This window comes from Gracilinanus agilis, chromosome 4 (genome assembly GCF_016433145.1).
Source record: "Gracilinanus agilis isolate LMUSP501 chromosome 4, AgileGrace, whole genome shotgun sequence".
Lineage (NCBI taxonomy): Eukaryota > Metazoa > Chordata > Mammalia > Didelphimorphia > Didelphidae > Gracilinanus > Gracilinanus agilis.
In genome coordinates this window covers 513,572,260-513,586,416 of record NC_058133.1, presented here as the reverse complement: position 1 = coordinate 513,586,416, position 14,157 = coordinate 513,572,260, and the positions used below count along the sequence as shown (strand labels likewise).

General features: G+C 44.8%; 1 protein-coding gene across 2 annotated transcripts in view; it reads left to right on the top strand.

Moving 5' to 3' along the window:
• The first annotated feature begins 475 nt into the window (after positions 1-475).
• UBE2F (ubiquitin conjugating enzyme E2 F (putative)) overlaps positions 476-14,157 on the top strand; it is a 108,085-nt gene continuing 94,403 nt past the window's right edge. The window contains exon 1 of one of the 2 annotated variants that reach the window (XM_044673325.1): positions 476-553. The gene's annotated coding sequence lies outside the window, so the exon portion shown is untranslated. Of the gene's footprint in view, positions 554-13,538; positions 13,558-14,157 lie in introns of those variants that run through there. The other variant, XM_044673324.1, reaches the window with a different exon arrangement.

Genomic DNA, 14,157 nt, shown 5'->3' with positions numbered 1-14,157 from the left:
GTCCGGCGTTTAAATCTTCCCGCCCCTCAGAAGGCTTTCCACCAATAAGAGGCTTCCCTGATGACATCACCACGCAGACCGGCACAGCCTCCAGGGGAATGGAGTTCAGAATGTATCTCCCTTTGAGCGATGCCCCCCCCCCCGAAGCATCACGGGAAGCGAAGTCCCAAAGGCTGAATCTCCTTCGCCTCAGAGGCACGAAGCGTAATGAAAGGGAGACGGAAGGGGCAGAAGCGGGATTCGAACCCGATCTTTCGGGCCCCTTGACCAGACCTCTTTCCCCGCCTCTCTTTTGGCTCCCCCCCATCTCAGGTGTTTGACTGGACGAACTCGGGAAACGCATAAAGTTCTTGTTTAAAAAAAAATTTGTGGGAGGGCTGGGGAGACCATTAACCAATCAGCGGCGGGAAGCCTCTCTTGCTCCTCCCCTTCACTTCCGCTTCCGCCTTTGCCGCCGCTGCTGCCTGAGGGGCCGGAGCCGGAGGCCAGAGAGCCCGACTGTGGCCGCTGCGGATCCCGTGCCAGGGCCGGGGGATGGTGTGGGGTTCCCCAGGTGAGTGGGCGGGCGACGCGGGGTACCCCGACCCTGCCATCCCCTCCCTGCCCGAGCCCTCGGGGCCCAGTGACCTCCCCAGTGGGAACTGCAGCGTCCCTACCCCCTCAGGGTGACCCCCCCATGTGGGGGCTATGACCCCTCCTCAGCGTGACCTCCGCCCTCTGTGTGACTCCCTGTGAGGCCGCAGCGTCCCCTCCCCCCATCGTGACTCCCCCTCCGTGGGGCTGCAGGGTCCCCCTTCAGTGTGACTCTCCAGGAAGACTACAGCATCCCTCCCCCATGTGGGGTTCTGCGACCCCTCCAGCGTGACCCCCACCTGTGTGACCCCATGTGAGACCTTAGCATCCCCTCCCTCTCAGCGTGACCCCCCCCCTTCGTGTGATCTCCCATGGCGCTGCAGGAGTCCCCAGGTGAGTCCCCCCATGGTCTTGACATTCAGATCAGGCTGCAGACCCCGCCCTGTGTGGCCCCCTGGAAGGCTACATCGACCTTCCCCCTCAGCGTCACCCCGCTTCCGTGTGACGCCCCCACTCCCCCGCACTGCAGGGCTCCCCTGACCTTCATGTTAAGGTTACAGATCCCCCTCAGGCTGCCGGCTCCCCTCTTGTGTAATATCCCACACAGGGCTCCAAGATCCCCATTTTCTCTCAGAACCTGTGATAACTGTGGAGCTGCAGGACCCCCTCTGTGTGACACATACCCCATATAGGCTGCAAGACTTGTCCCCCTACCTGCCCCTCCAGGTCTCCCTAGACCCTCTGACTCCTCCCCCCCAGGGGGCTGCAGAATATCCCAACCCTCCCATGACCTCATAGACCCTTATGAACTCCCCCCACTTCCTGTGACACCCCCCCATGTCCTCTTAGGCCCTTGTGAGGCCCCCCTAATATGAGACTGCACAACCTTGCCATGTCCTTATAGGTAGGTCCCTGTGACCTTCCCCCCATAGATCTACCTAGGACTACATAAGATCTCTTCCTCCTTGTTTTTATCCCCTTCTCCCCACAAAGTAACACACCCTATACCTCCCCTCCCCCATCCTGCTCCTGTGGTTGATGCTCTCTCACCTTCACCCCTACATTATCAGCTTTTTCCCAGAGCCTTTTGAGACACTCCCTCCCTCCCTCTCCCTTCTTCCTTCCTCTCCTTTCCCCCCCACCTCTAGCCACACACACCACATGGTTTCCTTTTCCCATGACCCTTCACCCCTAGTAGCTGTACAGCCTCCCTCTCATCCCTCCCTCCCAGTGTAGAGCCATAGGCCTGAAATTCCCCTTGGCCTCTGTCACCTGCCATCTCACAGACCCTCTCCTGTGTACCCCCCTTCTCTTGGAAGACTATTTCCTTCCTCATTCTTCCTGGTCTGCTGGAGCCAGAGATACCTCAACTTAACTCCTTTCCCCTTCCCCTGCCCCCACTTTTTCTCAGGTTCCTGGAGCTTTCCCCAGCCCCTCTTGTTGGAAGTCTCTCTTTAACCCTATCTTCTCCCTTTGAGAGGGCTGCTAGAGGGCATGGAAGGCCTGGGGCATATCCCTCTGTTAGAGTCCAGGGAGAAAGATGTGGGAAATTCAAAAATTCTTGATTTTAGAGCTGGCAGAGAATGAGATCATCCCAATGATGGGCAAACTATTTCCCATGGGCCAGATCCAGGCCTTAGTTTGCCCATCACTGCCTTAAGCAATTCCCTAATCACTGCACCCTCCACATCCAGATGTAGTGATTAGGGAATTGCTTAAGGCAGTGATGGGCAAACTAAGGCCTGAATCTGGCCCACGGGGAATAGTTTGCCCATCACTGAATTTTCTAGTCCAACTTCTTTGCAATAGATTGGCAGTCTGAGTCTACACATTTTTGTCAATAGCTTGGAGGAAGGAATAGATGTCATGCTTCTCAGGGCTCCTGTGATAGGAAGCTTAGCCAGGCTGATGATTTCTGGAACATTGTGTTCAGGTTTGGGCCCCATGGTTCATAGGCAGGTAGTTAAACTGAAGAGTGTCTAGAGAACAGCAACCAGGAGTGTCAGAATCATAGATTTAGAGGTGGAAGGGGGAGGGACATCAAAGGCCACTTAGGCCAGTGCCCTCATTTTTAAAACTGAGGTCAGGTTTGACTTGCTCAAATGTTAAAGTTGGGATTTGAATCCAAGGCCTTAATAACCTCCAGTGGCTCCCTAGGATTTCCAGGATCAAATACAAAATATTTTGGCATTCAAAGACCTTCCTAACCAAGTCCCCTCCCACCTTTCCAGTCTTCTTACACCTTATTCCCTGTTTAGATTCTTTGATCCAGTGACACCAGCCTCCTGGCTGCTTCTCAAACAAGACACCCTCCCTCTCTTAGCTCTATTCATATTTCCCCAACTGTCTCCCTGTGCCTGGAATGCTCACCCTCTTCTCTGCCTGCTGGCTTCTGTAGCTTCCTTTAAGTCTCAACTAAGTCCCATGGACCTGAAGGTGCCCCCCTCCCCTTAATTTTAGTTTGATTATTTCCTTTTTCCTACAGTGAGCTTGTTTATACTTATTTATTTGCTTGTTGTCTCCCCTGTTAGATTGGGAGCTCCTCGAGGGCAGGGATTGCCTTTTACCTTTTTTGTATGCCTGGCGCCTGGCACCAAACAAGCACTTAAATAAATGTTTATTGACTGACTGACTCCAGAGCTAGTGTTCTTTCCATTGTGAAGGATCCCATTTCCACTTTGTGAAGACCATCTCCCATTTGTTGGAGGGTCTCCTGAGCAGAGAAGAGAAGACCAGGAGGATATGAGGGCTGTGTCCAGTATGAAAGGGCTGCACTGTGGTAGAGAGATAAGACTGCTCTGATTGGCCCCCAAGCGCAGAAGTAGATTTCACCTTTTTGTAATCAGTCTAAACCCATTTCTTTGAGGAACCAAAGGCCAAGAACAAACAAAGGAATGAAAGTCCCTACCTTGGTGGAGCTTTTTCCTGAGAGGGTAGCAGCATAAGTAAATACTTGGATGTGCCACTAAGTCATTAACAGAGTGAAGTATTACTTATAATGCTGCAGCTTGGCATTTGTGGATTGACAACCAGCCCTTGTAGAAAGATTGGTTCTGTCCCTCTGATATATCCCGATTGGGTGTCTGTGCTCTCCTTAATCTACCCTGGAAGCTCTGGCGGGAGTTTCCTATACAGATGAAATCACTGGTCACACCCAAACCATATCTCCGGTAATTTGAGTGAGATCTCCCACTGCCTCTGGGACTGTCTCAGCCCAGGCTTCCTTTGGGAGCTGGTACTTGAGCTGGGCCCTGGAGGCCCAGGTTACTTGAGGGGACCTAGAGATAATAAAAGAACTTTCTGGTCATGGGGACAGCAAATGCCCCCAAAACAGAGAATGGGCTGCTTTGGCAGGGAGTGGATTTCTCTTACTTGAGGTCTCCAAGTGGAGACTGGGTGGCCTCTTATTGGGATGTTGAGAGAATTCTTGTTCAAAGTCCTGGTTGGACTGGATGGCCCTTGAGGACTCTTCCACCTCCAGGGAAGGATTTGGGGTTCTGCCTGGGAAGTGTGGCATATTTTGTCCCAGGAGTGGCTATTGTTGGATCCAGAGGTAGTAATAGCAATATCGAATGAGGTGGTTTTTCTGAAGCACTTAGCTAGCACATAGCTGCTATAGAAATATTATTAATAGAGCCCTTTTCCTCTCAGTAGTCTGTGATAGCGACTGTGTAAATAATGTCCTCCTTTTACAGGTGAGGAGACTGGTTCTGAGAGAAGTGATCTTGCCTAAAGTAGACAAATAACAAGTTTCCTTGAGGAACTCGTACTGGCCTAAGTTCTGTGGGCCCCCGAGGACAGTGCTCTTTACATTGCCCTTGCTGTGGGCTCCAAAGTGAGGAGAGAATAAAAAGGCCTAAACACTGACAACGGCATTTACCTGCCCTCATCTAGACTGGCCTTCTGGGCACCTCTTTGTTTTCTTACAGAAGTCGTTGGAGGATTAAGAAAGCAGCAGTAGAGGGGATCCCCAACCTAGAGAACCCCAGCCAGAGTGCTGCCCAGGCTTGGGCCAGCACTAAGGAAATTAAGTGAGAGGTGGGAGGGGCACTTTCTGTGAGACTTTGCCTTTCCAGCTATGAAACAACCCAATTGGGTCACCCTGAGGGTGGTAATGTTTATCTTACCAAGTTGGCTCTATTTCTAGATCCCATTCATTCTAGAGAGAGATTCTTCAGGGCTGAAGGGCCTTCCCTTTGCCTGAGAAGCAGTAGAGGGTAGGAGAAAGAATTCTGGTTTTAGAGTCAAAAAACCCAAGTTTGAGTCCTGACCCTAAGCACGTCCCTGTTGTATGATTCTGGGTTTGAACTTGATTTTCTCATCTGTAAAATGGTGATTAAAAAATACTTGTACCTTGGCCTTTCTAGGACTGTGATAAGGAGGTGCTTGTCAAACCTCACATTAAAAGTGGTGCTTTGTGGGGCAGGGGACGGTGGTGCTAATTCTGGAGGGGTAGCTAATATGTGGGATGAGTCTAAGGAGGCAGAAAGATCCCAGTAAGTTTAAGGAATGGGCTAGAACCAGTAAGACAGTATGACAGACAGTATGACAGGAATAATGACTATCAGTCATTGATGTACTTAGATACTGAAGATGTGAAGAACATCTGGCTTTGATAGCTGAGGGATTGTGGGGTGTTGGCTATAAGCATAGCGTGGGTGCAGCTGCTAATGTGTAATGATGCTGTCTTGTTCCTGGTGAAAAGATGATACCCACAGAATGAGAAGATGTGTGGGTGGGGCTGAATCAAGGAGATCATGGATATCCATCCAAGATTTAAGATTCTGGTGCCCTGGACAGTGGTCTCTGTCAGGTGGACTTTAACACCTTGGGAGAATTTTTAGAGATGGGGGTTGTGGGGTACAGTTAGGACAATGAGATGAGGAGTGGCAAAGACCAAAAGAGGTCCTTAGCTTGGAGAAGAGAGGACTGAGGGGGACATAGTAGACACCTTCAGATATTTGAAAGATTGTTGGGTAGGAAAGAGGATAGGTTTGTTCTGTGTTAAACTCCAAAGTCAATCCCGGCCCTCCTCACCTCCCCAGTGTTGTAGTGGCACTCTTACTCTCCCTGTCTCCAGACTTTCTTCTCTCTAGTCTTATCTTTCAAACAGCTATGAAATGGACGTTTTCCTAAATCACAGATCTGATCAGGTTACCCTTCTGCTCAGGATACATCATTAGCTCCCCATTGATGTTATGATCAAACACAAACTTACCTTTTCAGCTTTTCATGATTTTCCTAGTCTGGCTCCAGTTTGCTTATCCAGATTTGTTACCCAGAACTCCTCTTTACACATTCCAAGATCCAGCCCACCTGGACTTCTCATTCCTCATTCACAACAGGCCAGAGACTTCTTTCCTGCCTTTGCATGGGCTGTCCCCATGCCTAGAGCTCTCCCTCTTCCCCTGACACCTTCATTTTCGAGCTCCTTTCAAGGCTAGGCTTGAGTGCCATCTCCTTCAAAAGGCCTTTCCCAATTCCACAGGCTGTTAGTGTGTCTACCCCTTCACCCCCATCTCTGTGTATTTTTTAAAATTTCTCCTGCATTTACTTAACTTTGAACCTACTCTTCTCCACAGTGGCAAGTTTTGTCTCACTTTTGTCTTTGATACATTGATACTTGGTGAATGTTCCTTGATTAATTAAAGTTACAGGGCAGCAACTTAGTGTATCTGCCCCTTTGGAGCTGTCCAGCATCTGAACAAAAAGCCTGAAGCTCTTAAGCAATCTGTTCTTGAAAATGTTGTGCTTTGGGCTGGATGACCATCAGTTGAGGGTTTTGTACGCTGGATTAGTGCATTAGAGAGGAAACTGAGTGAGATGGACTCTGAGATTCTGACTTGCTGAACACTGGTCTTGGAGTCAGGAGAGCTTAAGTTTAAAGCCTGGCACTATCACTTCTTTTCTGTGACTGAATAAGTCACTTTTCAGATCCTGATTCCTGTCCCCAAAACAGAGAATGCTTGGGCTACCCACCTCACAGTTGTTTTGTTGAGTGCCATGTTTGTACATTGCTCACTTGTTTCAGACTCTTCATGACCCTGGGGACCTCTGTTTCTTGGCAAAGATGCTGGAGTGGTTTGCCATTTATTTCCTTCTCCAGTGGCAGACAGTGATTTGCCCAAGGTCACACAGCTAGGAAGTTTCCCAGGCTGGATTTGAACTCCAAACCCAGCACTCTTATCTCCTTATTTATATATAAATTAATCTTATTTCTTCTTGTTCTGCCCACTCAATCAGGTACTCATTGCTCCTCACTGCCACCGGAGTGGCTCCTAAAATGCATCTTCTGACCTCTTTCCCCTGATAGCCCACACTAGTATGTTTGTCAGATTAGTCTTCCTAGTATGTAACAGCTTTGATCACATTCGGCTGCTGAGAAACCTTCCAAGGCTCCCAACTGCCTGTTAAAGAAATTCCAAGCCCATTAGCCTGACATTCAGGACCCCCAGTCTGTCTCTTCAGCTTTATCTCAAACTGCTCTCATTTGCTCAGTGGTCTAGCCAGATTGGACTAGATGTGTCCCCTGATTTATCCCCTCTGCCCCTTGGCCAGGCCATTCCCCATTTCTGGAATGCCCTTCACCTACCTGTCCTTCAAGGCCCTGCTTCAAATGCTGCCTGTTCCATGAAGCCATATTTGATCTCCTGAGCCAGAAGTGATCATTCCTCCTCTTGAATCCTCAGAGTGTTTCTGGTGCCTCTCATTTGCATATTATGTTCTTTAATGTTTTTATTTGGTAGGCCACTTGCGCTTCCAGTCTGGATTATAAACCTGATGCCAGGTATCTTTTGAGGATTTCCATCTCTCTCAGCTCCTTGCATATATTGGGCGCCTAATGTTTGTTGGGCTAATGAAGATAGTCTTATATTCTGAACAATAGAGTTCCAATGGAATTGTGATTGTTTTGGTGTACCTCGTTTAGTGCATTTAATTCCATTCCAAGGAAACATTGGCAGCTCCTGCTTGTGGTAATGGAAAGGCAGCAGGGCAGATCATAGAAGATGGGAGTAAGTCAGAAGTCATTTGTTCACTTTTGCTATTTTTTGTTCTCTCAGTCAGTTCCTAAAGCAGTTCTAAAATGTCGCCATGGCCGTTTCCTGATTCCACTGACAGTGCCCTCCATTACATTCTTTTTTATACATACATGTATTTGTACTCAGCACCGCTCTGGGTAGAATGTAAGTTTGTTGAAGTCATGGCTAGTCTCCCCCCCCCTTACCCCCCCCCCCCATATCTCTTTGTTAAGCACTTGGTAGGCTTAACTCTTTGTTGGATCAAACATGATTCTAGGTGGCTGAGCAGCAGGGGAGTGGACACTAGTCAGAGATTCAACATTGCTGTGGAAAAAATCAATAAAGTAGGGGATTGTCCTATTAATGATCTGGAATTGCAGTTCAGATCACTGTGAGTTTGAACCTCCCAGGATGTTAGATTTGAAGCTCAGCTTAAACCGATAGCTCTATGGATCCTCGGCTCATCACTTAAACGTTCTGAGCCCAAGTTCCCTCAGATGTAATAGGGCTAATACTTTGACTTAACTACCTCAGAGGATTTTGTCAGTGTTTGGACCTGTGATTTCATTTCATTTATAATTATCTTAGCAACTCTTCTCATACTCAGTAATACTTATTTGCAGTGTAGAAAGTTGCCTAGTAAGCAGGTCCCTGAGCCAGTATGTCCCATAAGAGGGGGACTCGAAACCAGGTCTTACTGACTCAGAGGCCAGTCACAGTGTACCTCAGGCCACCTTGTCAAATGATTGTGAAGAAAACAGTTTATAAACCTAAAAGTTCTTTCTCGGATCGTAGATTGGAGCTCAAAGGGGGATCATAGGGGTCATCGAAATCAGATGTGAGGAGACTGAGACCCACTGAGGTTAAATCATCTGCCAGGGTCACCCAGGCAGCAGGAATCTGAACCATTAATAGATTCATAGAATTTCAGAACTAGAAGGGATTCTGTCCAGTGTCTTAGTCTGAACCCGTGTCCTGAACTTGTAGACCTGCCTTTGTGAGCCTGAGGTTAACGAGCTAGTAAGTGGCAGAGGCAGGATTTCATCCCTTCATTTTACCAATGGGAAAAACAGAATCCCTATGAGCAAAGTGGTTTCCCTGTAGCCACCAGGGAAGTACAAACTTTAAAAGGGGATATTGGATGCCATGTTAACCTAAGAACTTGAACTTTTTCCCTTCTCAGGATCATGGATCCAGAGTTGGGAGGAGCCTTCAAGGCCATTGAGACACCAGCCCTTTTGTTTTGCAGAGAAGGAAACTGAGGCTAAGAGCAGTGAAGCTTTGTAGTAGAGGAAGGAAGTGGCTGAAGCAGGATTTGAACCCAGGCCTTCCCAACTCCAAAGTCCTGAGTGCTCTCCACTGTGCCACAATGCCACTTCTGTTCTCTTTGTTTCATAAAGAACACAGCCTTTCAGAGTAAAGGAAACTGAATTCCCAGGAATATAATATTGTCTTGTTCTCATCAAATAAAGTCAAGATAAATAGTAGCAGCACATCTTAGCAATCCCTTATGCTCTTTTCATCATTTAATGGGGAAATTTTAGAGAGGGAGATTCCAGCTATAAGAGAACACTTAACAATTACAACTGTCCCAAGTGGAATGGGCTTTTGGGGAAAGTGGCAAGCACCCTGGAGACCTCCTGCACACACACCTGTCGGGGATAACTGGGCAGCTCTGCTCAGCTTGGGACTTGATTCCTCTCAAGTCCCTTTCATGTAAGTGTCTGTGGATAGCCTGGATGGGTCATCATTATGCTGTCTTGTGGGCAACACGATCTCATGTGAAGACCCCTGGATTCAGAGCCAGGAGAGATCCAGCTTCCACTCCTTCTGCTGACCCCAATCCAGCTCTGTGACTAGGGCAGGTCTGTTCCCTTCTGTGAGCCTTAGTTTCTTCAGCTGTAAAATGGGGATGATTAGTCCCTAACTCATAGAGGGAATTGTTGAGCAACTCAGATGAGTTAATATTTCTTAAGTCGTTAGGATGAGGTCAGCTCTGCCCTCCTCCCATGGCTGGAATGACTCAAGAACTTGTGAGGTATTTCTCTCTATGGTTGAGCCGGAACTATAGCAGAAGGGGCCCTGTGCATTTACTGAATGGAGCTGGAGCAGATAGGTTTATTCCTGAGGAGCAGCTCCCCAATTAGACTGGGAACTCCTAGAGAGTAGAGACTTTCTTTAAATCCCCAGTGCTTAGGCCAAGGCCAAGGCTAAGCTTCCAGGCCTAGGAAGAGCTTAACAAATGCTTCTCAATTTCACCAATGATTTTTCGTTTTCTAAGATTCATTCCATTTCCATCTCCCACTGACTTTATCTTTCTGAATAGTGTTTTAAATGATAGAAGAACATGTAATCTGGAGAGGTTTCTTTAAAAAGGCAGTGCCTTGGGGCACTTAGGTAGCTCAGTGGATAGAGAGCTAGGCACAGAGACTCCTGGGAGGTCCTGGGTTCAAATCTGACCTCAGACACTTTACCCTAGTTACCTAGTCCTTAGCACTCTTCTGCCTGGAACCTCCATTCAAAGACAGAAAGTGAGAGTTTAAAAAAAAAAAAAAGGCAGTGCCTCTGCTTTGAAGTAAGAGGGGAATGTAATATATTTTGATTTCTTTGAACATAATGCCTCTGAAAGTATTAGTGAGCCACTGGTGTGCATGGCTGAATTCCTCTAGCATTAAGGTTAAGGCAGTAAGAGAGAAAATTGCTTTAATTTTGGTTTTGGCATGAATTAACAACTTACTTGAGATTTCATATATTATATACCTTAGTTTATATTTTATAAATATATTTATAAATTTATAAATTACATATTTTATAGATATTTTCTATAATAAAATTGAAGCTTTACCTTTTAATGCCTCATCAGAAGTTTTAAAATTCAATATTTATTTTTATGTTTGTTCTTATTAGTCCAAAGTTTTCTTTTGACTCTTGCTGGCTCTTTTAAAAATGGTCTGCAGGGGGCAGCTGGGTGGTTCAGTGGATGGAGAACCAGGCCTAGAGACGGTAGGTCCTAGGTTCAAATCCGGCCTCAGACACTTCCCAGCTGTGTGACCCTGGGCAAGTGACTTAACCCCCATTGCCTAGCCCTTCCCACTTTTCTGCCTTGAAGCCAATATACAGTATTGACTCCAAGATGGAAGGTGAGGGCTTAAAAAAAAAAATGGTCTGCAGACAAGACACCTTTAAAAACATTTTTAAAGAAGGAAGCAGTTTATGTTAAAATGGCTTTATTTTGGAAGTGACAAGAATCATTTTCCTGATCTCCCCCTACCCCAGCTTTATTGATGTTCTTTTAAAAAGTCTGCCACTTTCCAAAGATGCCATCCTTGCTCCTCTTCCCTTTCCCTGGCAAACACAGAAGGCCAGTTTCAAACACAGTTGCACATTCCCTGTGCATGTATTATTGGCCATGCCTGACAACATATACCTAGTTCCTCACTTCACTACTGAGAAAAGGAAGACACGTTTGTAGATAGTCCTGGAAGTCACAGCTGGTGACTGCTGGGATCAGAGTTTTGCTATCCTTCCATGTTGTTTCCTTTTTCATTAGTTTGAATTTTGTGTAATCTTGGTTCTGCTTATTTTGCAGCAATGCATAGAAGGACTTGTGTTTTTTTTTCATATTCAATGCATAGAAGACTCATTAATTTCTCACATTCTTTATTTCTTTTAGCAGAATAGCTTGTTATATTCAGATACTACAATTTGTTTCGTAGGTGCCAAAGTGGAAAGTTCTCTACTTTGTTTCCAGTTCTTTTTTATACAGAAAATGCTGCTACAAATATTTTTGTAGCCATGGAGTATTTTTCTCTGTCTCTGACCTCCTTGGGGACATATAGTAATATTATCATTGGTTTAAGGAGTACAATAGATATAATTTTGTGGCTTTTAAAGCATGATTTCAAATTTTTTACCAGAACAGTTGAGCCAGATTCATAGCTCTACCATCTGTGTGCCTGTCTTCCCACAGCCCTTCCAGCAGCTTTCATTTTTGTCTTATGCTCTTTTAGTCAGTTTGACATGTGTGGAGGCAAACTTCAAAGTTGCTTTAATTTGTAGTTGTCTTAGTGATTCAGAGAATTCTTTCATACAGATGTTGATAGTTTGTATTTCTTTTTTGGAGCCCTGGCCTCGGATCCAGGTGATGTGGATTCAAATCTTGTTTCTGACATACTGACTGTGTGACTCTAGGAAAGGCATTTAATACCCAGGCTGTTATATAAAGCTATAGTTGTAGAGTAGGTGTTGAGATGTCTTAGATGGAGGGTTTCTTTACCTAGAGTTCCTCAAACCAATGCGGTCATTATTCTGACTTTTAAAAAACAGAAAGAAAGAAAACTAGCTCTTCATAGTCTTTAACCACTTAAAATAGGGAAATGGCTTCTGTTCTTATGTGATGGTATCAATTCCCAGTATGACTTCGACAGAATTTTATCACAGATATTTTCTGGGACTCCCCTCCCCCCCCCATTTTATAATTTCCCTCATCCCTGCTACATTGATTTTTGTTCTGAAAAAGGTATTTGAATTTTATGTAATCAAATGATCCTTTTTAAGATCGATTACCACATCCCTTTGTTTAGTTAAGAATTCTCTCCCAAATAATGATTGTAAGTTGCCTTTTTGTAACTTTTTAATGAGGTGGTTTTTCATGTTTAGATCATATGTCCATTTGGACCACCTTGCTTCACGAGTACCAAAAAACAAGTTGTACAAGTCTCTGAAGATAGCAAGTAACATTTAACTATTTCATCTAGATGGTAAGGTTTTGACTAGGGCTACCTCCTGCTTAGTTCTTGAATTCTAGATTTGGCGGGGAAAGCCCCACCTAAATCTATATTTCTTTTCTACTTCTTGCTTCTCTTTGCCTTCCTTCAGGTAAGAGAAATCCCAAGAATGGATTGTTGGCTTGTACCATCTCCCAAAATAGCTATTTGTAAAAAGAGCTCGTAGTCCACGAAGACTCTGAGATGCTTTTCATATGAACTGTTGTCATGTACCCTGTATTTATTTTGTTGACTTTTAAAAAATCTCTCTTAATTATATAGCACTTTATAGGTTGCAAAATGCTTCGTAATTTGCCTCATCTTTGAACCTACAGGTAGGCCCTTACATTTAATCCTATAAATTTTATCATGTTAAGTTCATCCTACTGTTCTCGGCCACTGTCAGGATTTTTTTATGTTCGTGATTACATCATCCAAATTGCTAACTCCTCCTCCTAGCTCTCTGGCATCTAAAAATTTGATAAGCGTGCCACCAGCAAGATGCAGAATACTGATAAAAAGAGGGAGCAGGAGGTAGCCCAAGGCCTCTGGGGCTCCACTGGAAACCCCTTTCCAGGTTCACTTTCAGTGCCTGCTCATTCAGATAGTTCTGATATTTCACTTGCTTGTAGTGCCATTTATTTCTCCTCAAGAATAGTGTGAGAGACTTTGTTGAAAGAAGCCTTTAGGAATTGTCTGTGCAGTAGTTCTCACAGTGTGGTCCACAGATTCCTAGGGGGCCTGTGAGACCTTTTCAGTGGCTCCACATGGTCCAAACTATTTTCATGTTACAAAGATATTATTTACCTATTAAGATGTTCTTCTCTTTTTAACTATCTGCGCAAACAGATTTTCTTCATATACTCCACCAAAACAACATATTGCAACAGATTGAAGGCAGAAACAAATATGAGAATTCCTTTCTCTTTACTTGCCCCAAATTTTAAAGAGACTTACAAAGATAGATAAAACAATACTATTCTCAATCTTTTTTTTTTTTTTTTAGGAAATAGTTATTTTTATTTTAGCATGTAGTAGGTTTATCAATAGTTTAAGATGTACAATTAGACAAATATTTTACAGTTTTTCTGTTTTAACTTCTAAAATGGTAAATAATTGTGGCCCTCAATAATTTTTAGGAATGTGAAGGAATCTTGAGACTGAAAAGTTTGAGAATTACTGATCTCTGGTGCTGCAAAGTAAGTGATGATTAAAAAAGTTTGTCTAAGCCAGTCTTGTTTTTGATAAGTCTATGATAACTTGGATAGATCCATCCCTTTCTGATTATTCACAAACTATCCCTTCATTAATGGGTTCTATTAGTTTTGCTAGGAATAAAAATAAAGCTTATTTGCTTATAGTTTGAAGAACCTACATTTTTCCTATTTGAAAATTAGAATCACAGTTAGTAATTTCCTGTTCTGCAGACTTCTCTTACCTCCTTTTTTTTTTTTTTTTTAAAAAAAAACCCTTTGCTTCTATCTTAGAATCAATACTGTGTATTGGTTCTAAGGCAGAAGAGTAATAAGGGCTAGCTGCTGGGGGCTAAATGACTTGTCCAGGGTCACACAGCTAGAAAGTGTCTGAAGCCATATTTGAACCCAGGACCTCCTGTCTCTATGCCTGGCTTTCAATCCACTGAGCCTCCTACCTGCTCCTCCCTTCTATGATTTCTCAGGGTTTACTGACATCAGATGCTCAGCAATCACATTATTAGCCATTATTATTGTTAGCTACCATTTATATAGTGCTTACTTACCAGGCACTGTGCCAAGCACTTGACTTTTATCTCATTTGAT